Raw genomic sequence first — 25,168 nt, 5'->3', positions numbered from 1 at the left:
ACTCTGATTAGGAATAGTGGATTGTAACACTCTGATTAGGAATAGTGGATTATAACACTCTGATGGATCCCTCAAATTTGTAAATTGGTCATCGAGTTGTTATTTATTCCCTGGTCTGTTCCAGGCGACCACCTGAGAGTTTGTAATTTTACATTTGTGCGTCGTGTATCCAAGTTTGTATGGATGCAATTTAAGAATTGAGACAGCTAACCATGGAACTTTAGTGTTGCAAATCCCATAGAAAATATTAACATTGCAGTTTTCAATAGTCTGATTGACAAGGGTATTTTAATACATTATAGATTTATTGATTTTACACTGTTTTACATGCATGAGCCTTCTATCCCTGTGTATTGGGCATATGAAAATACTGCAAAGCTAGGAGTTTGAACTCGAGTGTTTGCATTGTTAGAATAATTTTAATTTGCTATATTATCCATAAAACAGGTGATTAATTAGCCATAGTAGCTAATTGTCGGTCTCTGGGATTACGTTACAGATGATTTGTTAACTATACCCATTTTAATACACTGTAAAGCAGCATAAATTGTACTATAGTTTAATCACCAATGACATAATTACTCATACAATTAATAAATTACCCTATTGCATGGCGTGATAGGGATGCACATTAGATTTCCGTGCAACATACTAGGAATGGTGTCATGTGGACTTATTCACATCAGAAATTTTAAATCTCAGGTGAACCATTTGTTAGATATGCCAAGTGAAGACCAGTTGCTTCACTACAGGATCTTATTGTGTGGGTCACTCTGAGCTACTCTACATACCTCCCCATGGCTAGTTAGAGGGCAGGAGTAACAGAGGCCTAGTTTGGCAGACTGTCAGGCTGCCCTTGTGGCCAAAGAATGGTATAAGGAAATTTAAGAGAGAAGTGCAAGACCTATAAAATATCATCTAAAAAAAAAGATAAAACATCTAAATCTATTTTTGATTTGTCAGAATGTTAACTGAGGATCTGACAAGCTGACCAAAAATAGGAGAGAAAATGAGTTAAAATTCTTGCACTTCCATACATTCGAACAACCAGCCGAGTATACGTTTGAAAGCATTTGATGCTAAATTTTTGTTTGGTTCTGTTTTTTAATTAAGGTCAGTAAAACCTTCAACACCATTCCCCTAACATTCATCTCAAAGTATATTTTTTTTTGTGAAGGATTTACTGGAAAGAATAAGAGTCAATATTTGGGCCAGAATTTTCGGCTCGGCGAGTGGGGGTGGGGCCCGCTCGCTGAGGTGTAAAGTGACACGGGGACGTCACCGCGCGTCAATTAGATATTCAGTTTGGCGGGCACGCAGCCAAGTCGGCTGCACATCCGCCAAACTGTCAAAGGCCCATTAAGGCTATTTAAAAACAAATTAAACTAATAAACTGAGCTGCCCGTCCAACCTTAAGGTTGGCAGACAGGCGAAGATCCCAGGCGGCCTTTGCATTTTTCATGGAACCTCATCCACGGACGGGATGAGGTTTCATGAAGTGTTTATAAATTGAATACATTTTTAAATAAAAATTCATTGACCTGTCCCAGCTCATGTGACACTGTCACATGAGGGAACATGTTTTAAAATTTTTTCCTTTCTTTATTTAGATTTTTAAAACTTAAACTAATCCTCCTGAGGCACCTCCCTGTGCCTCAGGGAGATTTCTGTGCTCTTTCCATGCATGCATGAAAGAGTGCAGGCCCGAACTTAGGGAGCCTTCCCCGACCCCCGCACCCACCTGCACAGGGAGCGCTCAGCGCCTCCGGGTGCACGTCATGCTGAGCGGGCCTTAGTTGACCTGCCCATGTAAAATGGCAGCGCGGACCCGATTGTGGGCGCTGATCATAAGACCATAAGACATAGGAGCAGAAATTAGGCCATTCGGCCCATCGAGTCTGCTCCGCCATTCAATCATGGCTGATAAGTTTCTCAACCCCATTCTCCCGCCTTCTCCCCGTAACCTTTGATCCCCTTACCAATCAAGAAACTATCTATCTTGGTCTTAAATACACTCGATGACCTGGCCTCCACAGCCTTCTGTGGCAATGAATTCCATAGATTCACCACTCCCTGGCTAAAGAAGTTTCTCCTCATCTCTGTTCTAAAAGGTCTTCCCTTTACTCTGAGGCTGTGCCCTCGGGTCCTAGTCTCTCCTACTAATGGAAACATCTTCCCCACGTCCACTCTATCCAGGCCTTTCAGTATTCTGCAAGTTTCAATCAGATCCCCCCTCATCCTTCTAAACTCCATCGAGTATAGACCCAGAGTCCTCAAACGTTCCTCATATGTTAAGTCTTTCATTCCTGGGATCGTTCTCGTGAACCTCCTCTGGACCCTCTCCAGGGCCAGCACATCCTTCCTGAGATATGGGGCCCAAAATTGCTCACAATATTCTAAATGTGGTCTGACCAGAGCCTTGTAAAGCCTCAGCAGCACATCCCTGCTTTTATATTCTAGTCCTCTCGAAATAAATGCCAACATTGCATTTGCCTTCCTAACTACCGACTCAACCTGCAAGTTAACCTTAAGAGAATCCTGGACTAGGACTCCCAAGTCCCTTTGCACTCCAGATTTCTGAATTCTCTCCCCATTTAGAAAATAGTCTATGCCTCTATTCTTCCTACCAAAGTGCATGACCTCACACTTCCCCACGTTGTATTCCATCTGCCACTTCTTTGCCCATTCTTCTAACCTGTCCAAATCCTTCCGCAGCTTCCCTGCCTCCTCAATACTACCTGTCCCTCCACCTATCTTTGTATCATCTGCAAACTTAGCCAGGATGCCCTCAGTTCCTTCATCTAGATCATTAATGTATAAAGTGAAAAGTTGTGGTCCCAACACTGACCCCTGCGGAACTCCACTAGTCACCGGCCGCCATCCTGAGAAGGACCCCCTTATCCCCACTCTCTGCCTCCTGCCAGACAGCCAATCTTCTACCCATGCTAGTACCTTGCCTCTAACACCATGGGCTCTTATCTTACTGAGCAGCCTCCTGTGCGGCACCTTGTCAAAGGCCTTCTGGAAGTCCAAGTAGATAACATCCATTGGCTCTCCTTTGTCTAACCTACTCGTTACCTCCTCAAAGAATTCTAACAGATTTGTCAGGCATGACCTCCCCTTGATGAAACCATGCTGACTTTGCCCTATTTTACCATGCACTTCCAAGTATTCTGAAATCTCATCCTTAATAATGGACTCTAAAATCTTACCAACGACCGAGGTCAGGCTAATCGGCCTGTAATTTCCCGTCTTTTGCCTCACCCCCTTCTTAAACAAGGGGGTTATTTTGTGATTTTCCAGTCCTCTGGGACCCTCCCTGACTCCAGTGATTCCTGAAAGATCGCCACTAACGCCTCTACCATCTCTTCAGCTATCTCCTTCAGAACTCTGGGGTGTAATCCATCTGGTCCAGGTGATTTATCCATCTTCAGACCTTTCAGTTTTCCTAGCACCTTCTCCTTGGTAATGGCCACCATACTCAGCTCTGTCCCCCGACTCTCTTGAACTTTGGGGATGTCACTCGTGTCTTCCACTGTGAAGACTGACACAAAGTACCTATTCAGTTCCTCCGCCATTTCTTTGTTCCCCACTACTACTTCTCCAGTGTCATTTTCCAGCAGGCCAATGTCCACTTTTGCCTCTCTCTTACCCTTTATATATCTAAAAAAACTCTTGCAATCTTCTTTTATGTTACTAGCTAGTTTACCCTCATATTTAATCTTCTCCCTCCTTATTTCTTTTTTAGTTGTCCTCTGTTGGTCTTTGTAGGCTTCCCAATCCCCTGGTTTCCCACTGCTCTTCGCCGCATTGTATGCTTTCTCTTTAGCTTTTATGCTGTCCCTGACTTCCCTTGTCAGCCATGGTTGTCTCGTCCTCCCTTTAGTATGCTTCTTCTTCCTAGGGATGAATTTTTGCTGTGTCTCCCAAATTACTCCCAGAAACTCCTGTCATTGCTGTTCCACTGTCTTTCCTGCTAGGCTCATCTCCCAGTCAATTCTGGCCAGCTCCTCCCTCATGCCTCTGTAGTTGCCTTTATTCAACCGTAATACCGTTACATCTGATTCCAGCTTTTTCCTCTCAAATTGCAGGGTAAATTCTATCATATTATGGTCACTTCCTCCTAAGGGTTCCTTCACCTTAAGCTCCCTTATCAAATCTGCCTCATTACACATCACTAAATCTAGAATTACCTGTTCCCTAGTGGGCTCCACCACAAGCTGCTCCAAAAAGCCATCTCGTAGACATTCCACAAATTCCTTTTCTTGGGATCCACTACCAACCTGATTTTCCCAGTCTACCTGCATATTGAAATCCCCCATGATCACTGTAACCTTGCCTTTCTTACACACCTTTTCTATCTCCTGGTGTATCTTGTGCCCCACATCCTGACTACTGTTCAGAGGCCTGTACATAACTCCCATTATGGTTTTGTAACCTTTGTGGTTCCTCAACTCTACCCACACACATTCTACATCATCTGACTCTACATCATTTCTTGCTATCAATTTAATTTAATTTCTTACTAACAAAGCAACCCCACCCCCTCTGCCAATGGGTCTGCGCCTGACCCCGCCCACCCCCACACAACCCCCCACGATGGGGGAAAATTCTCCCCTTGAATTTCAAAACCTCATGACTTTGGAAAAACATTTGTTAACATTGGTACTCAGCCCATTCTGCTTCAGGTGTAACATCATTGTGATTATGAAATAGAAGCCTTTCTGTCATCAGTTACTTAGTATTAATGAGTGAGCTGTGTGACAACATAAATTACATTATACGCTGAAAGTTGGCCAGACAGATTGTTTTGTCTAGTTATGGCTTTGGCTGGTTTGTTTTGGTGCTTGCCGGAAGTAATTACCACCTCCGTTCCAGTCTGTTTCTGGCTTCAGGCAGTAGGTTCATTATTTTTCTTTTCATGCTTTTTTGCTGCCAATATTTTGTAACGTTACCACCTGAAAAGGTGAATAACAACAGTCTGAAGGGAAGACAAGAACGTATGGACCAATATGATTCAGATGAAGGCCAAACTTTGTTTTTTATCAGCCCTGAAATCAAAGCCAGTTCCAGACATTGGATAAGCACCCACTTTGAAATCATTGTGAAGTAAGAGAGCTACATGACTTGAGTGACCATTTTGAAATCTCTACATTCCTTTGAGATCTGAGAAATCCTCAGTCTGCTGTTTAACATCCAACCAGTGGACACCAGGAAATAGAACTCCAGGCTGAACAACAGCCTGCTCCTCAAACCTATCCCTGCTGGAAGATTTCCTACCATTGCCTGCAGAACTGACACAGTCTCTGTGTACCAGCTGCATCTTGTGGTATCAGCATCAACTGTATAGGGAACTCTACAACTCCAGTCTTCAGCCAGCTGAACTTGAGCTTCTACGTGAAAGAACTCCTCACTGGGTTCTGACTCTGGACTCTGATAATCACATGAACTAATATTCATTTCTGTGGTTCGTTTACTGTCACTATCCATTGTTGTAAAACATTATTTTTTTCTATCTGCCCCTACTGTGTGTGTGTGTGTGTGTGTGTGTGTGTAGTGGAGTGGAGTGAGACATTGCAAACACTCCTCCCCCAGGTTGCAATGTGAATAACCTAACCTACTGAGTTAATTACAATGCAAGTTTGCTGCAAATTATGAGTAAATCAGATCACACAAACTGAGGATTTGGGAAAACACACTACAGCCTACTAAAAATAATTCAAAAACACCTTCTGTTTATGGATATGTGAGAGGAAAGAAGTTCAGTTTGTCTTTCCCTCCTTTCCGTAACAACAGGTATATCAAATAACTGAAAACAGCAATTACAGTGTGCATGAAAGTTGTGCTTGATGTATTGTTCAATTGTCGAATAATTGGGTACCTGGTAAAGTAGTCGATGATGACGATGAAGTCAGTGCAATGGACATGAAAGAGGTTGGATGCGATTTTGGACCAAGGATGCGTAGGAACTTCATGTGGAATCAATGGTTCTTTGTGCTGACTTGGCATGTGCTTTTGCCATGCCTCGTACTACTTGACAACAATGTCAATGTCATTGTTCATACCCGGCCAATAGATTGTCTCTCTTGCGAGAGTAAGAACAAGAAGTTACATGGATTGCAGAACTACATTCTGCAGCAGTTCACGGTGCCACCTGTATTTGACAAGGTGGTGCCCTCCTGCCACCCTCTGGGAAGGGGACCACCCTCATCTCCCTCATGGATGCCAGGCCTCTGGCTCCCCTTTGACATCTGACTTCCCTGTGGCACAGTGACAGGCTTTGGCACAAACTCTCTCCCTTGGGACAACCAGCAGCCTCAGTGATAGCTCCCTTGGGTGTCTGAAACCCACCTCTATTCCTCCCCCCACCAGAATTAATTGGTCAGGAAGCCCGTTTCCATATCCATTAATGACTCATGCCTGCAAAAATCTGAACTTCAGTCAGTTTCCTATTGGAGAAGGGTTTCTAACACGGAAACAGACCTGGCTCCTGTTTCCCATCTCCATGTGAAAATATGGCCCCTGGAATCACTGGCTGATTTCTCAAAGAACTGTGATCACATTAGATCAGATGTGATTAAACTATCTAATGCTCACTGCATTAGTCAGAAGGCTGTAGAATCAAATCCAACTGGGACATGAGCACATTATTCTAAAAGCACATTTTAATATAGTAATGTCAGAGGAACCCATATTTAGGACAAACTAGACTCATCCAGCAGTTCAAGTGGACTTAACAGATTCCATGATAGATTTAAGGAATAGTAAGGAGTTTAAACCTCAACTCACACAGAGAAATAATTTATTACCTGGGACTTCACTGTTTGCAAATGGACTGCAACATTTGCCTAAAAGAAAACAGAATATACACTTCAAAAGTCTTTGTGAAATGCTTTAGGACACCCTAAGGCTGTCTTAAAGAGCTATGTAAATTGTTTTGAAGTGTAGTCACTGATGTAATGGAGGAAATGGAGCAGGTCATTTGTGCATGGCAAGGTCCCACAAACTGCAATGTAATAATGACCAGAGAATCCATTGTCTGGTGTTGGCTGAGGGATAAATATTGGCCAGGATAGCAAGGAGAATGCCTCCGCTCCTCTTCAGAATAGTTTCATAGAATCTTTTGGATCTAGCTGAAGATGAAACTTTGGTTTAAGGTTTTATCTGGAAGGCTACACCTCCCAGAGTACATCACTCCCTCAGTACCGTGCGGGATTGCCAATCTAGATTATATGCTCAAATCTCTGGAGTGTAACTCATATAACCTTCTGACTCATAGATAACCCAAGCTGGGCTGACAGTAATTCAGGAGTTGTGATACTTGACACATGATGGGCAGAAAAAGTACATACAGCTCCCATTTTTATTATATTGGACAGATATAGATACATAATTACTTGCAGATCACCTGTCACCTTGTTCATGTTGAATCAGAGTGTATGATCTCACAAAGGCGGCTATCGGAGTTGGAGTGAAACGCTTATCTCGACTGAAAGGGCTTGGAAAGAGGTTTGTAAAACATCTGTTCAGAGCCAGTGAAGTAAATGTTTTGTCAATGGTTATATTGCTTTCTTTACCCACTTAAGTTGATATATAAACAAATATGCTTCCCTCACAAAGCACAGCTACGCAAATAGTAAAGCAATCTGTGCATGACTAAAGCCTTTAAGCTTTTCACTATGAAACTGGGTATCCTCTCTTCCACCTGGGTAGTCTGAATTATGCTTTGATTTTGTTTTTAGCACAGAAGGATGTTTCTTGTTCTTTCCCATTGTTTCCTCAATTAGGCATCAGAACAGCTGCTTAAAACAAGCTCTTTTAAACAGCCACGGATGTGGCTTCAGCAAGACCAGCTCATCACTTGGCAGCTGTAATATTAGATCAGTAAAAAGTCTGAAATATTATTTATGTCTATCCACATGGGTATGCTAGTGAAGGGAGAGCACGCGTAACACGTAACCACACACACACATACACACACACATATACTGAAAGGGAGAGGCAAGGATAGAGATTGACAGAAAGGAAGAGCCAAGGATAAAAGATAAGTGACCACAGTGAGAGACAGTCGAATTAAGGTTCTCAGGAGTTGGAGAAAGGCCGAAACCTCTCTGCTTGTGGCGATGTAAGGAGATTTTCCAAGTTTGAATCTCCAGGCTGCCCTCTGCACCAGACAAAATTGCACCTTGCTTGATGTGCTATGGTAGCCTGTCTTAATCTCAGGTACAGCACCATTAGGACCTGAGGGCAGATATGGGGCAAGAAGGCACAATTCAGGAAACCCCGGTGAAATAAGTTGATTCAAAAGCACTAGTTACCAGTCCAGCAGCATGAAAACATTGCCTGTAAACCCATTCAATATTTACTGCTCATCCATACCAGGCCAGGCCCTTACATAGGATGTCATTTTTATCTATATTCAGCATGGCATGCACTCCAACTGTGAATTGTAGTTGAGAGCTTTGACACACTAACATCTTCCAACACACTCAAATTATTGTCACACGACCTTAGAATTATGAGGTTGGGCCACTGACTGCCACCCAGGATGGGGAGCAGTTTGGGAACATGCCTATCACTCTAACTTGTCCTACAGCTTACACCAACTGAAGACTACTTCTCTGCAAGAAGAGCAAGTAATATGGTAGTACGCTTTTCATACTTATCTGCAGCTTTTGTGTATAATCTACAGATTTTTTTCCCACAAATCTTCATATTTGCAAAATTTTATTAGACAATGGTTGGAATTTTCCAGCCCCAATGGGGTCGGGCATCATGGTGGGCGGTGGAGGGAGGGGACAATATGGCGAGAAGGCCGAAAATTGGTTTCATGCGGTCGTGAAACCAGTTTGCGATCGCCTGCTGCACCCATCAATGGCGGGCAGCGTTTCCCGCCGCTACACGTCAGGAACATCACCTTAATACATTTGCATCTCATTATAATCCCTGCTTACTGGAATCATTCCCCCCACGTCAAATTTACAGCCCACATCAGTGTGACTTCAGAACGGCGTACTGCAACACTGCCTTTAAAAGGCGTGCACCTGTCGACCTGATCCTCGGAGGTGAGTGCCCACAACCTTGAGAAACGCTCGCAAGCATCGCCCATATGACATCGAGGAGATGGCACTGCGCATTCGCTGGGGGCACCGGCTAGTCCCTTCTTCCTGGCTGCCTTTCAGTGCGGTGCCGGGGTAAGCGCTCTAGTGCGGGTCAGGCCGTTGTGGGGTGGTGGGGTCGGGGGCAAGGCAGCACAGATTGAAGGAAATACTCAAGCGTATGCTGGGGTGGGGAGATGCGGAGAGGGGTTGGGGGGTGTGTGGCGGTGGTGAGGGAAGTGGCCACGCACTTGGAAAAAAAAAGCTTGTCAAAAGGAAGCATTCTTGCACAGCTGAGACCGTTCAGCTGCAGTTCCATTGACATGTTTGGAGTCGGGCCTCTGAAGCTTTTCTGCTACTCAAGCAACGCAAAAGCATGAAAGTGTCGCCAAATTCTCCAGAATTTTCACCCCTCAGGCGCAGATTGAAAATGAACGTGCATTTTATGGTTTAGAAGAGCAATTAGCCGACTGGGCAAGTTGTACAATCCCCTTGCGAAAGGTGGCCATGGCGCAGTCACTGCTGGAGGTGCTCACAACCCCTTGCAATGCCTTTATTAAGGTTTGGACCAGTATTCATTATGGTTCAAGCTAACAGCACAGCCTTGCAGTGCTGGTTAGGAGAATGCCTGTGCCTGAGCTGAGAGCACAGCATGCAGTCCAATGGCTGGAGCTGCTGCCAATTGTTCAAGTGGAATGGGGCAGAGGAGGTGTTCCTCACAGCCAATGAATGCACTACACACTGGCCATCCAAGTGGTGGCCAGTACTCTTGGCATGCATGAAGAGGTCTTCAGAATTAACCAAGCGAAGTTCAGAGTACACCAATGCTAACCCTCGCATCTCTCTCTTTGATCCTGCAGGAGGAGAACAACAGGATCATGGAGCCTGGTGATTTAGGGGTATGCCTCATGGCTTACAGAGGGCAGAGAAGAAGAAGAGAGCAGTGGAGGCAGCTCGCTTGTGCTCTGTGAACAGGGTCATGGAGACGCAGCCATGCAACTTTAAATGCACCTGATCCTTTGTCAGCCTTTAGCACCTGACCCCTTCAGGAGCACAGCGTCACCAGTCGCAGATGCTGAAGTGATGGGGGCCAGCCTACCACAAAGGTGCTGAGAGCACACCGATAGGGTGAAGGAACTCTGTGATGCCTGCCCATGACATTCTGGCATCAGTGATAAGCACCATTGAGGTGCAGGCATCACTAATGTGTCCAGGGAATGTGAAGCCGGATCGCCACTTTGTAAGAGACCCTGGCCTGAGACACCTGCCTTTATCTTGTGCAGGAATCAAGATTTCACATCTGAGTGACATGAGCACTGCTCATCATAACAAGGAGCCATAGGCTAGGAGACACGCTTGGGAGTTTAGTTACAGTAGTGAACATTAAGTACAAGTAATTAACACCCAAGCCCAGGCTGTGCAACTACATCTTCTTAACCTCCCTAACCCTGCCGCTACATTTTGGTGCTCCTCCAGCATCCACAGCCTGCTGGCTGCTTTGCCCTGTCTGTGATGACCTTGGCAAGTGCCTATAGGGAGGAGGATCAGCAGGTGCTTTTTGGGTGGTGCTGTGTGGCAGTGGCACCCTCCTTGGCCTGCAGAGCTGGGGCTGCTGGGATCACAGGAAGAGGGGATTTGCATAGCCAGGACACTCCCGGAGTCACCCGGGTGGATAGCCCTGGGGTGTGCATCTGCTGATCCTCCTCCCTATAGGCACCTGCCAAGGTCATCACAGACAGGGCAAAGCAGTCAGCAGGCTGTGGGTGCTGGAGGAGCACCAAGATGTAGCAAGGTGCCCGAGGGTCCCTGGCTGACTCCTTGAAGAGAAGGGGAAGCTGGAGTGAGATCGAGCTGCCCTACATCCCTCTCGTGTTGACACTTTGAAGGCCAACTATAGTGCCAGCGATGGAGTTCAGCCCACATAGCAGTTCAGGGCCAATGTCCTGGACCAAGGTCTTCCTGGCAGCTGCCATCCTACCAGTGCTGACCCTGGTGCATTGGCATGCCGCACTACCACCTCAGGCTTTTTTAAAATTATCCGTTCATGGGATGTGGGCTTCTCTGGCTAGGACAGCATTTATTGCCCATCCCTAATTGCTCTCGTTCAGAGGGCATTTAAGAGTCAACCACACATTGCTGCGGGTCTGGAGTCACATGTAGGCCAGACCAGGTAAGGACAGCAGATTTCCTTCCCTAAGGGACTGGAGGTGGACGGACTCCTCCATTGTGCCTTGTAATCTGAGGAGCGCAGTGACCATCCCTTCCTGATGTTCCCAAGCTTGCCTTTGCAGCTCCAGCAACTGAGGTATGACTGAGTCCAGAGTCTCCTCAGCTGACTCGGTCTCAGCAGGTTTCTGGTCTCCAGCAGTCCCCCGAGTGCCTGAAACCTGGAAAGTCCCTGCCGCCACCTGCTGTGGATCAGACAGTGCGATGTGCTCACCAAAGTATGACCCCGAGGCTGCTCCAGAACAAAGTCTCAACAAGTCTCTGCACTGGTGGAGGGCGTGAGTGAGCGCTGTGATGGGTCTTCAATTAGGGTGTCATCAGATTCCTCTTCCGAGGTGTCATCAGGGCTTGAATCAAGGACCTGGCTTGTGGATCTCTTCAGCTGTTCCCCAGATGTGCCTGTAAAGCAAGGGGAGATAATTAGTGCGTGGCAGGGGACTGTGGAACAGGGGAACTCACTCACAGCATGGTTGTCTGATGGATGTTGCACTGCTGGATCCTCACATGGTTGAGTACTGCCGGCCTCACCTTCAGCACAGAAATGGTTCAGATTGTTGCCAGCCAGCTGGGTGACCCTATCTTCAAAGTCTGTGAGGACTTTGATGCCAGACATTCCTCTACCAGTCTGCAACCTCTCCCTGGCATGTGTGGGTGGCGGGTGGTGCCATGGACAGGATGTGGACACGATCCACATGGCAGATGAAGGGGTGGCTAAATCATCTCTAGGCGATTATGTTGCCTCATTTAACACTTTCAGCAACCTACATTCCGCTTACATTACTGGGATAGTGAGACAGAGTTTAGAAACATTCATCAACATGGCTGCAGTAAAATATCCCAGAAAGAAAGGATTTTAGCTTCCTGTCTGCAAATCCTCCTCTCCCCTTTCTGCCAATCTGAGTTCCAGGCGGCAGCCTCCAGCAGTGACGGTCATTGGGTTTCTGTGTATGCGCGGACCAGCGCGCAAGCGCAGATGGGTATCGGTGGCCATCTTGCATATCCATATTGTGCTGGCAGGAGACACAGTGTTGTCAAGTATGTGTCAAGGCTTTGTTGTCATACAGTATCTACGGGCAGAATTTTGCCCTTGGCGGGTGGGCTTGGCGATCGGTGCCCCACCGCAGTTTCATGCTGGGGGGCCAGTTAAGGTCTGCCCAGCATGAAACGTGAGTGGCAGCGCTGAGCACTGCCTCTGCGGGGAGGGTGGGGGGTGGTGGGGAGGAGGGCGAGCGGGCCGAGCGTGAGCTTGGCGCATGCGCGTGAGTGAGCGCTGCATAATCTCGCTGAGGCACGGAGCTGCCTCAGGGAGATGGAGAGATATAAAACAATAATTTAAAAAATAAAAAAGTCATAAAACATGTCCCCTCATGCGGCTCTGTCACATGAGCAGGGCCATGTTATTCATGAAAAATTAAAGTTTTTATTCTATTTTTATTTGCTTTTGGGAACCTCACCCACGGGCGGGGATGAGGTTTCCAAAAAAATGCAAAGGCCGCTTGGTCTTTTCGCTAACCTGCCAGCCCTTAGGTTGGACGGGCAGCAAAAACTTTACCTTTAAGTTGATAACTTAATGGCCTTAACAGGGGCTTTTAATTGTCGGCGGGCGTGTGCCAGAGCCGGCAGTGTGCCCACTGACCGACCGACCGCGCGACTGTGCTTTGACGTTGGCACGCTTGGCAGATGCCAACGCGCGGCATTTCACGCTTGAGCGGGTCGGGCGCGCACCTGCCCACTGAACGAAAATCTCTGTCCTGTATTTTTCAGATGATTAAGATTTGGAGAATTTGAATTTTACAGCGCATATCAAGACACAGAATTTGTCCCGACAAATTTACCAGCATGTTTTGGAAAGTCAGTTCTGATTTTTTGATTGCGAAGTAGCAAGAGGCTTATGTGGCTTTTAAAAGCAGTGGTAGGTGAATCAGTCTGCAACAGAGCCTTCAGACAATTAAGAGTTTGAGGGAATAATATATTTAGGAGGATGGGGAACTTGTCAGTACGAATAGGAAACAGTACAATATAATATTAAAGGGTTGTTGTGGCTGAAGAAATAAAACAAGACTAGTTGTCACTTGTATAAATTGAAAGATGTTGGCAGGTTTGAGTTGTGTTTCCCCACAAGCTACAATCACAACAAACATGAGACTGGATGAAGTAATTTGGTTAAAGGATATCAAACAATGAGGAGTTGCCAAGCCAGCGAACAAAAACGACACCCATGATGTATAAATTAACATAGGCCTGAATCTTCGGCTTGGCGAGCGGGGGCGTAAAACGACGCGCAGTGACGTTGTGCGGGCGTCCAGAGGTCACCGCGCGCCATTTAGATTTTCAGGTCAGTGGGCGCACAGCTGAGCTGGCTGCACACCCGTTGAACTGTCAAAGGCCCATGAAGCCTATTTAACTAATAAACTGAGCTGCCCGTCCAACCACGGGTGGGATGAGGCTTCATGAAGCGTTTATAAATTAAATACATTTTTTCATTAATGTTCATTGACATGTCTTAAAATGTTTTCTTTTCTTTATTTAAGTCTTGGGAACTTAAACTAATCTGTGCCTCAGGGAGATTTCTGTGCTCTTTCACGCGCATGCGCAAAAAAAGCGCGGGCCCCGACTCAGGGAACAACTCCCCTCCCCCCCTGCCTGCACAGGGAGTGCTCAGCGCTTCCGGGCGCACATCATGCTGGGTGGGCCTTAGCTGACCCGCCCACGTAAAATGGTGGTGTGGACCCGCCCGCCCCCACACAACCCCCCCGACGGGGGGAATATTCAGAAACAGGATGATGAAGTATGTGATCGAGAATCAAGAGCAGACGTTATGAAGCAAAACATGAAAGGGTGACAAATTAAAGTCAAAATGATGGAGAGGACAGTAGGCTGTAGTTATGTAGCTGATATCCTGCATGGCCCTGACCTTGTATTGTCACCAAAAATAAATGGAGTACCAGAGACAACTGGATTAAAATATACATCTTATTGAGTCTTGGAGTGAGTACAGGAGAGATTTACCAGAAAGGTACCAGGAATGAGGGATCTGTGATATGTGGTGAGGAGAGATCTAATTGTCCTTCGTAGAACAGAGAGGTTAAAGGGAAATTTAACATAGGTCACAGTATTTAAGCCGACCCAGCATATAAGGCAACCCATTTTGTCAGCACCAAAATGCATGTTTCGACCTATGCTCAGTGTATAAGTTGACCCTCCCACCCCATTTTTCAGCTAGTAAATGCATGCATAGGGCAAAACTCCCCTTAGAAGTCAGCCTCAGTTTTTAAGCTCAGAAATACATATTTGGAGTTATACTCACCTCATAAGTCGGCACATGGGATCAAGCAGGTGATATGGGCCTTGTTGTCAAGCAGATGCGTGGGAGTTTAAGACATACCCACACTGAGCAAACCACACATGGCAACCGGTGAACAGAAATGGGTCCTCCTGCAAAAAGAATGAAGTACGAAGCTGGTTTCAGGCTGAAATTTGTAACAATTTGTTAACTCATCAAATAACTGTGCTGTAGCGAAGAAGTTCGGAGTTATAGTAAATAACTGGTGCGAGAATGAAAGAAGGAGGAATCCGCCCGGAAGAAGATGCCCAAGACAAAATGCCCCATGAGAACAGAGACCAGCCACTAGTCTGATCTTGAGAAATATGTATTGGAATGAGTCCTTGAAAATTGTCGGAATGGTTGCCTCGTCACCAGAAATGTAGTGTGTATATACGCACTAAGTGGGCCAAATCAAACCTTGAGTCCAGCAAAGATTTCAGAGCAACAGCTGTTTTATGGGACAAAACTGTCTAGTGTTGTGGCAGAAGACCAAGATAATTCAGAAATGCCAAAATACTTAGATGTCGAAAATACCAGTTTCTAGAGTGGAATCCTTACAATGATGGCATAGCCAAAGTGACTCTGGGTGAATTCGATGAAATCTTTGCATAGAACGCTGAGGATAATGAATTTGACGGTTTTTAAAACATTATGACTGTGGTTCAAATTATCCTTGTAGAATTATTTCATTAAATAAAATGTGGCACATTGATTTGATTTGGATTACCAGTCCTAAGTTTTTAAATCACATTTCAAAATGGCGATCACCCCACCAACACCGACCCTTCTCATTTTAAGGTCGGTATAAAAGTCGAAACCATTTTTGAAAGGATTTTTTGCAGCTTCAAATACACTGTGATCTACAGTAACAGAAGTGTTCATAATTATGAGGCAACTTGACAGAGTAATTAAAGAGAAACTTTTGGCAGGAGGGTCAGTAATCAGTGGACGCAGATTTAAAATCACTGGCAAAAGAACCAGAGGTGAGATTAGACGTTTATTTTTAATGCAACGAATGCACCGGCTGAATGGAAGATGATTCAACCAGTTCAAAAGAGAATTGGATATATATCCGAAAAGGGAACGTTTGCAGGTCTATGGAGAAAGGGCAGGGGACCCGGGACGAATTGGATGGCTCTTTCAAACATCTGGTACAGGCGCGATGGACCAAATGGCTCCTTCTGCGATGTAAGATTCTGCAACTCTGCAACTGAGCCTATTAACACAGCCCAGCATGTCATGGTGTACATCAACCCAGCGGGACATGCAGAAAGCAACCATAGCAATACGCATGATCAGGTTTGTTTCACCAATCTCCACAGTTAAAGAGTGCAATGCAGGTGAAGCAATGCCTTTGTTTTATCTACAGAGACCCAGGGTTTTTGCTTCTGTATTGGACAGCCTGTGATTTTCCACCTTTAGAAGTGAATTGCGGAAATTGTACGTTGGAGAGCACATATTGGAACTCCCCTGCCAGTATATCTTGAATTAACTGACAGACATGCTTCTAGTCACAGCAGTTGTAAATTGCTGCTCTTCTGGTCTTGACACTGCATATTTTCCAGCCTGAATGTAAATGATAATTTTTGCCCAGCTTTGTTCCCAGGGCACATCTCTATGAGGATGTGCAAATTGAAAAATAGGGCACAGAGGTTAGAGTATCCAATTCACAGCTCTCATGTTTTCCAGAAATCACCAGAAAATCAGAAGCACCACGAATCAAGCATGCCCAATTTTCTAATCCAGGTAAGCCTCTGCACCTAGAGCAAAAACCTTGTCAAATTCCTGTGTCAAGTTTCAAGCCTTCATGTTCTTTTAGTACCTGTCAGGAACTGAAAACAGAGGCCAGCAAGATGAGAATCTGGAATTCAGAGAAGATTCAGGTTTTTGAGCTTTCAGTCAGTTAAAACCAGTTTTTTTAAAATTCCCAGGTGGTTGTCCTGGAAGGTCTTGGTCAAACGTTATGAAGACAGTTTCTTCAGGATTTTTTTCTCTCAAAGGGGCTCCTCAAATGATGTCAAACACCAAGATGGAGTGCAGGAGATCCCTTTAGATGAAGAACATTCATGTAGACTTTCTCTATTAGCCATTTTGGTAAAGACTTCCATCTTTGTTTTCTCAAAAAATTCTAGATTACGCAAAAGTCTGAATAAAATTACTTCCCGACTAATTAATCAAACTGCTTCCTTAGCAAGACCATGAGCTAAATTTTACGTATCTTGGCAGTGGGTAGGATTGCTGATTCCCGCTCCCGCCTTTTAAAGACAGTGGGGCACCGGGATTTTCCGGCACTGTTGTGGGCGGGAGCTGCCGCGGGCGAGGCGGTGCCCTAGCCGGAAGCCCATTGACTTGCGGCGGGACAGGAAGATTGTGGCGGTGGGCGGTGTGTGGAAAATCCCGCCCAGTTGAATAATACGTGTAGCGGCCAATTAACCGCTGCCCAGTGGGGAGCTGGCCAACAGCATCAGGGCATGGTGGGCATTGCACCCAATCGGCTACTGAAGGCAGGACATCCAGGGACAGAGGGGAAGGCCCTGACCCGGAAGGAAGTTACAGCTACCCATTTAAAGGGATCTCTGGCACATGACTGTGGCAGCTGCAGCAGGGAACATTGCTTGGGCACATCAGAACTTTGTGGTGGAAATTTTGAATTTATTTAAACCATTGCAGTAGCTAAGTGATAGTTTTTCAATGTGTTTGACTGTCCTTCTAGTTGGGAAGTATTCAGGACTTTTGGCAGGGAAGAAATATTATTGGAATGCAGCTAACCATCACCCTGATGAATCTCAAGTGTCCAGGGAGATATTGAACATCAGGCTGTTAACTGTGTCCCTCCACAGTGGCTGAGAGAAGGGAGCCAGGAGCTGGGGAGGGTAAAAGATCAAGGATGGCCCCAAGGTTTGAGCGTCCTCCACGCTGTAAGTGATGGGCGGGAGGTCCTCATGTTTGCTGATAGAAAGAGCAGCCAGACCAAAGCAGCCTGAACGGAGGTCACTGAGGAGGTGAGCAGCCTTAGTGTCATCCAGCAAAACTGGCTTCAGTGCCGCAAAAGGCTCATTGACCTTCTGAGATCTGCAATGGTGAGTGTGTCACCAGTCTTGAGATGGACATATATGGAAGTTCATCTTCTTGGTCTATTATGGGAATGTCTTGTTTGTTAAGCAAGTGTGTAAGGTGGCACGATGCACACATGCCACTCAGCATGGCCAGGGGGTTGTGGGGGAGGGGGTAATGCAACACATGTTATTGGCAGAGGAAAGGTGTGCTGCTGACAGAATGCTTATTGGCCCTACATTGGAATGTATGATGGTAACACGACATCATTATCATTAAAATTTCTCCCTTTAAATGCAGGAGAAGAGGGTGCACAATGCTAATGCCAGGGAGAGGGACAGGGCGAGGTGTGCCAAAACTGGCCATGTTGTCTCCCGTCAAGGAGGAGGTGCTGCAGTTGGCTGCCAATGATTGGAGTCGGGCCATTGGTCAATGGTGGTGAGATTGAAAGGGAGAATTTTTCTAATTCCAACAAACATGCGTTAAAAGGGCTGGGGAGAGGAAGGCGATGAGGCTTGGCAAACTGTCAGGAACGATTGATGGTTTGTGACTTTAAAGGCTTACATGCATTGGGAGGGAAGGTGTGCCTATATGTTGAATGGTGTAAGGTTCAAACACTGAATCACATCTCTCAATGGTTCCAGCGTATGCAATGACGAAGCATGTCTCAGCACACTCACCTCGAAGGTTGAAGATGCCCCGAACTCTCCTTCCTTTTGTTTCCTATCCAGCCACAGCGTCGGCAGCTGCTGTCACTAGCCCTGAGGGTCTGACATTAACCTCTGAGGAGGAAGAGGATGCCTCAGAGGGTCCAGCATTACATCCTCGCTCCGCACCCAGCTCCCGTGCAGACACATGCACCTCAGTATGTAAGCGTGCCTCGGATATAAGGGATGCACACACTGGTGAAAGCACATCACAGTCACACGTACAACAGACCACTTCCATCAGGGAGACTCTGCCTGGTGCATATTGGGGTGCTCTACCTGATCTACCCAGGCATCTGAGGATGCATATGGAACTGAAGTCATCAGCCATTTCTTCACAGGGTAATGTTTCTCTCTGAGCAGCCATCCATTCAATGCGTCCGGGCTCATATACATCCCGAGCGCCTGGGAGTGCCTGAGGATATATGAGTCGTGGCTGCTTCCTGGGTACCTTGCACACGCCTACATGACTCGGTGATGGTGGCCGCACACAATCTGCACGTTGTTGGAGTGGTATCCCTCTCAGTTTATAAAAGCTCCTTGCTGCCCTGCTGGTGCTTTAATGGCTACATGGGTATGATCAATGTTGCCTTGCCCATGTGGGGAACCAGTCATGGCTGCAAAGCTCTTTGTGACTGCTGTTTTCTTTCATGTTGTAAAGCAAATATATTGATGGGCATGCATGACCATCACACCTCTGAATACTTTCAGTTGGGATGGATAATCCCACTCAGGTCTTCACAGAAGGCCTGGAAGGACCCAGAGACGAAGAAGCTCAAGACAACTGTCACCTTTAATGCCACAGGTATCAGGTGGCCGCCCATACAATTGCAGGCTATCTCAGCCACCAGCGTGGCACATAGAGGTGTGACAGTCTTTCACGAAGGGCAAAGTCTGCGGAGTCACTGTCGCCTGAAGATATGGCATTCGAACTCTGCAAACTCACTTGGCAGGGTACACCCTTTGCCTGCATCCGAGTGTGTGCTACTCTGCAGCTCCTCAGCCTCAGCAGCTTACCTACCTTCCTCCACCTCATGTCACTCCTGCCCCTGGACAGCTGGTCTCCTTCTCCTTCTCCTCCTCCTCTCCCCCTCACTGGAGGAGGCACCTCCCACAAAATATACAATGCCCATCGGGGACACTGTTTCTCACCACAAATGACGGAGTGCTCAAATATGTCTGGAGCACCAATTTTTGGGCCCTCCCCTGAGGGATAGCCCTGGTTATGAAGAGAGGTTGATGAACAGAAACAATCTCTGAAAGAAGTAACTGTCAGCGGCCTATCCTGCTAAAGTCGGGAATAGAATTCCCACCCCCCCAGCTTTTTTTTCTGCCCTTTCATGAGAACCTGAAAAATAAAACTTCTTCTCACCGGGTGTGTTTCACATGCACCCACCCTATTATTGCATCGGGAACATTTCATAGCAGTCAGTTGGAATGTTAACTAGTTTAAATTGGCTTTAATTGCTCATTTCAAAATGGCGGGCGGGCCACCCGCCTACTGGAATATCACGGATCGGTGTGGTGATGTCGGGTTGGTGACCCGATGTCATCACGCTGGATATTATGCTTCTGCACGACTATGGCAGCCGTGCTTTTGCAACGTAAAATTCAGCCCCACACCTCAACAACTCTCACCTGCATAAATAGACTAATTGGAAAGTTTTAACACATCAGACTAGTCAACCAAATTTTACCCACACGTTTTTATGGCTATGTTAAAGCATAATCTAAAATCTACAGGTAATAAATGAAAATAACTTTGAGGGAATCTGAAAGAAATACGAAAATCCGGAATCCAGTAGTATTGGGAGTTATGTAATACATAGGTTCAGAAGGTAATGGAGAACCAATGTTATGTATGCCATTGTAAGTTACCTCAACAAGCAACTGCAAGCTCATAAAATACTAAGCTGTATGAGTAGCTTTTCTGTGTATGTACTAGCCAGCTGTTAGTGCTGTAAACTTTAACTTAAATGTTGTGCAATACCATTGATCAAATTATTTAAGATCACATCAACTAAGTAATTAAATTGAGCTGCAATAAATTCCAAAGGCACCAACAACTCTTGAGTAGTACCTCACACAACTGATCATATTACTCAGCCTGGATAATGGCCTAGTCAACGGAGAATATAAATAATTGAGCACAAAACCATTCTCACTCAATATCTATATAAAATACTTCCCCTTGGGTGTTATGGAATAGAAACTGCGTGCAAGATCCTGTTAATTTTTTTCCCTTTCTGAGCCTTGGATACTTGTTACCAATTGTAGGACAGTTGCCACCATTCTGTTTTGCAATCAGCTACACTGAGCACAGATCGGAAAAGAAATTCGAAACCTTCCCGATCTCCACCACACTGGACCATGCATGTATCCCCTCGGTCATTAAAGGGAGATCAGAGGTTCAAATTTCTTACAGATCTATTATCTAGTGTACTGAGGTTCATGTTTGAGTGGTGTTAGCCCTCTGTTGCACACTCTCAGATGTAGCAACATGTTTGACCCTGGTTCAGTGAAAGATTAACAGAACCAAAGTTTGCTGTCAATACATTTTCTTCCAGTGTGCGCTGATTTAACATAGCATCTATGACACCCTGACAAATGTCTTGAATCAGAGCCAAAGTTCCATTGCTTTTGGGATGAGCATTTGAATTCCAAACATGCCATCATCGAGGAATGATCAATAATAGCTATTGGTTGACTGTGCAGTGTTGCCAAATGTAAATTTTGATGGAAACTATTGGTAATGTTTGCATAGGTCTATTTTAAATTTGTCCTCTTGTCATATAATCAGGTAATTTTATTAAAAGTACAATCACTTTATACAGACTTGAATTGCTGTACTGCTTTATACTAAGTGATTTATGTATCTACTGAGTGGACATTGTAATTTTTTAATGTTGAAATGACTGAGAAATATTTAAATGAATGGGATAGATTTTCACAAATTGGCCACACCCCTGGCAAGACCTCCATTTTGTCCAGCTTCAGGTGGATCTGGGTGGACTGGGGCTGAAAATAGAGCAGAGAATTTCGAAACGTTAACTGTGCTCCTCTCTGCAGATGCTGTCAGACCTGCTGAGTTTTTCCAGGTATTTTTATTTTTGTTGTAGAGAATTTCTCTCCACTGGTTACCTCACTTTCAGGGCTTTCTGCTGGTATGTTTATCCATGGCAATTCTGCACATGAGGGACCCCAGCATGTTACTGCCTTCTAACATTGCTGTGGCAAGCAGGAGGGTTTTAAAAGGGCCGTCCAAGAAAGATCCAAACCTCCCTGTCACTTGCCATTTTAACGCTCCACCCTGCTCTCTTGCCCACATGTCTGTCCTTGGCTTGCTGTATTGTTCCAGTGAAGCCCAACGCAAACTGGAGGAACAGCACCTCATCTTCCGACTACGCACTTTACAGCCTTCCGGGCTGAATATTGAATTCAACAACTTTAGATATTAAACTCCCTCCCCGTCCCCACCCCCATTTCCCTTTCTTCCCCCTCCCTTTTGTTTTTTCCAATAATTTATAAAGATTTTTCTTTTCCCACCCATTTCCATTATTTTTAAATCTATAACTATAATACCCTGTCAGTCTTTCCACCCCACCCCCACTAGAGCTGTACTTTCCATTTCCATTATTTTTAAATCTATAACTATAATACCCTGTCAGTCTTTCCACCCCACCCCCACTAGAGCTGTACTTTGAGTGTCCTGCCATCCATCCTTAATTAGCACATTCTCTTAGATAATATCACCACCTTTAACACCTCCCTGTTCCTTTATCTGTAACATCTTTTGATCATCTGTATCACTGCTTGCTTGTCCCTACAACCTCCCCAACCTCCAACTTCTAACCCCCCCCGCCCCCCCAAGCTTAAACTAGCTTATATTTCACCCCTCTCCTAACTTCACTCAGTTCTGCTGAAGGGTCAGGAGGACTCGAAACGTCAACTCTTTTCTTCTCCGCCGATGCTGCCAGACCTGCTGAGTTTTTCCAGGTAATTTTGTTTTTGTTTTAAAAGGCACTCTCCAGACTGGACATAGATCCTCACAACATTTAAATGTAAAAGTAAAGGCACCTCCTCAGCTTCCTAGAAACTTATAGCCAAACCTAGAGGTTTGGGTGATGGTTTCAGCAGCAGATGAGCTGAGGCGGGGCCAGGTCAGGTGATGTTCTGTAGGTCAAAGTAGGTGGTCTTGGTGATGGTGTAGATATGTGGTTCGAAGCTCCCTAAACCTCTCTGCCTCTCTACCTCTTTCTCTCTTGGACACTCCTTAGAACATGCATGATTATTGTACTAAATGTTAGCATGGTTACTATTTATTGCTAAGATCTTTTTGAGTTAAACTTACATGAGTTGTTATGTTCAAGTTGCTCTTCCTCTGTATTTGTTCTCTGTATCAGATTTAATTATCCTTTTATTGTTGATGGAGGCTATTTGTGAAGTGAGGATTACAGCTTTTGCTATGGTAATTTTTGTAATTTCTTGTTAGTTCCAGAGATCAGTCTTTATGAAGTGCCTGACTTCATTGCTGGGTCAAGGCATTTTGCACTGTTGAGTTGATTTTTCTGCTCTGAAATCCTTCGAGCATGTACTCGAAAACCAATTAAAATATATCAAGAAATGCATCCAAGCACATTTGACTTTAAAACAAGGGTGGCTTATCTCATTTTGGACTTTTAAATGACCTTTTTTAACTGTCCCTTTCCCCCCTTTGAACCCTCTTCTTGAAGGCAATGGCATGTATTGCTGAAAAAAAGAGACATGTTGTTGAAGCTTTTCATCTTGCACTCATCAGGACGGATGCAAGAGTGTCAAATTTCAAAGGGAGCAACAATTTAAACTGCACGAGGAAAGGGTGCTGATTGATTGGCAAGCCGACGCTGGTCGACGCGTTGTCATGGAGAACGCCTTGCCCCACCATAAGCAACCTGCTGTTGTTGGTGGAGATTATGTAATGGTTTACCTCTGCTTTAACTGCATACTCCTGTAAGGGATTTATGGACATACAAAGTTCTACGGAACAATCGGTACCTTCATGATCATTGGCAGGTGAGCTACAAAGCAATGTAGGAGTAAGCAGAGAATAATGCTCTCTCATTGGTGCTGTGATGAGTCCTGTTCACATCTTGGGCAAGGAGTCTATCATTCCTGGTCTTAAAGACTGGGAAATCACTTGAGGAAAGCAGTGACAATGGGTTCTATATATATATATATATAGTTACACCTTACTATTCCTTTCATAAGAGGGCAATGGCAGAACAGGTATTCTCTCCAGATTTCTCCAATTCCAACACGATTCCTGGAAAGATTCAGACACTGAATTTAATTACCTCCCTGGCAACAAGTTTGGAGCTGGGGAGGGGTATTTTATTGCGTGGGAGGGCGTGAGGTGGGGATCTCATTGATTCCCCACCTCTGCCCAATTAAGTTTGGGCTGGGAAGGCTTGTGGATGGCCTTTCTGTCCGGACACTAATTGAGGACCCTAAGTGGGCATTAATTGACCACGTAAGGGTCTCATCCCAACACTCCTGATATTCAACCAACAGTGGGTGGGGTAGCTGTCCCAAGGGAAGCCCAAGGGAGGGGTCCCTTGCTCAAAAGCTCTCAGTGCCTGATTAAGGGACCGGCATTGGGAAGGGAAGGGCCCCCTGAGAGTCCACCCCGCCCTTTCTTCCCAACCTCCCTCCCCACTAAGTGACCACCCCCTGCGGCCCCCATCACACCCTCTCTCACCTGTGGCCGAGGTCCCTCGGTGATCTTTGGCTTCTGGTGGGCACATTACTGGCAGCTGCCGCTGCTCCCCTGTGGAGCTCCCTGTAATGGAGACCGGCTGGCCTCTGATTTGCCGGCAGCACTTGAGGGGTGGAGAGGTGGGGTCGGGATTTCTGCCCCAGAGTCCTAATTCCTGGGGAATGCCCACCGCTGATTAGTTAAGTGTTTGAGAGGCTTCCCCAACCGCAGTGCTGCGGGGCTCTCCAGCTGGTGAGGGAGACAGCCGTTGCTTTGATAAAACTCCACTCTGGTTCTTGATGCATCAGCTAAAGCGGCTTGCTGCAGAGATATTGCATAACTCTGTACCCAGTGGTTTAAGACCATGCCCATCCCAACAGGGCCAATACACACAAAATGCAGCCAGCACCAAAGCTGCTCTCCCAGTTCAGGGAGCACTGCGACACAGTTTTAGCCACACCTTATTAGCAACATTGCTGTGAGGAGGAAAATGCCATCCTATGTTTTATAGCCTTTCAGCAAAAACACAGGGCCAAATTTGACATCCTCCCCCCGTGGCAAGTTTGATGATGGTGGGGGCATTTAATCGGACGGGAAGGTGGTGGGTGGAGACCCACATAAGGGCCTCATCCTGCTGCCCACGGTATTCACCCAGTGGCGGGTGGAAGACTAGCCATATGGGAAGCCTGAAAAGCAAATACTGCTAGGGTTGTTTCCATGTTCCTTGGGGGTGGGGCGAGGACCCCTCAGTGTCTCATTGAGGGACCCGACATTGGGAAGGAGAGTGATCTGCTGAAAGCCACTCACCTGCCCTTACTGTTGACCCCCCTTCCCCCTGCAACCCCCATTCTGTGATCCCTCTCCTCACCTGTGGCCTGGGCCCCTTGGCAAGCCTGGGCCTCGGGTGGTATCTGTAGCAGCCACTGCCTCCCAGGTGGCGCTGCTGAGCAATGAGGAGCTACTGGCCTCTGATTGGCTGGCAGTTCTTGGTGGGTGGTACATCTACTCCCAGAATCCTTCAAAC

General features: G+C 45.9%; 2 long non-coding RNA genes across 2 annotated transcripts in view; one reads left to right on the top strand and one right to left on the bottom strand.

The window, feature by feature from the left end:
• Positions 1–25,168, bottom strand: part of LOC144696354 (uncharacterized) — a 68,863-nt gene that overhangs the window by 23,544 nt on the left and 20,151 nt on the right. Inside the window, exon 2 of the long non-coding RNA XR_013580152.1 lies at positions 14,632–14,759. This is a non-coding gene — a long non-coding RNA (uncharacterized LOC144696354). The remainder of the gene's footprint in view (positions 1–14,631; positions 14,760–25,168) is intronic.
• Positions 1–25,168, top strand: part of LOC144696353 (uncharacterized) — a 112,420-nt gene that overhangs the window by 81,028 nt on the left and 6,224 nt on the right. The window lies entirely within an intron of this gene.

The sequence above is a fragment of the Cetorhinus maximus genome, chromosome 22 (genome assembly GCF_964194155.1).
Source record: "Cetorhinus maximus chromosome 22, sCetMax3.hap1.1, whole genome shotgun sequence".
NCBI lineage: Eukaryota > Metazoa > Chordata > Chondrichthyes > Lamniformes > Cetorhinidae > Cetorhinus > Cetorhinus maximus.
This window is presented reverse-complemented; position numbering and strand designations above follow the sequence as displayed.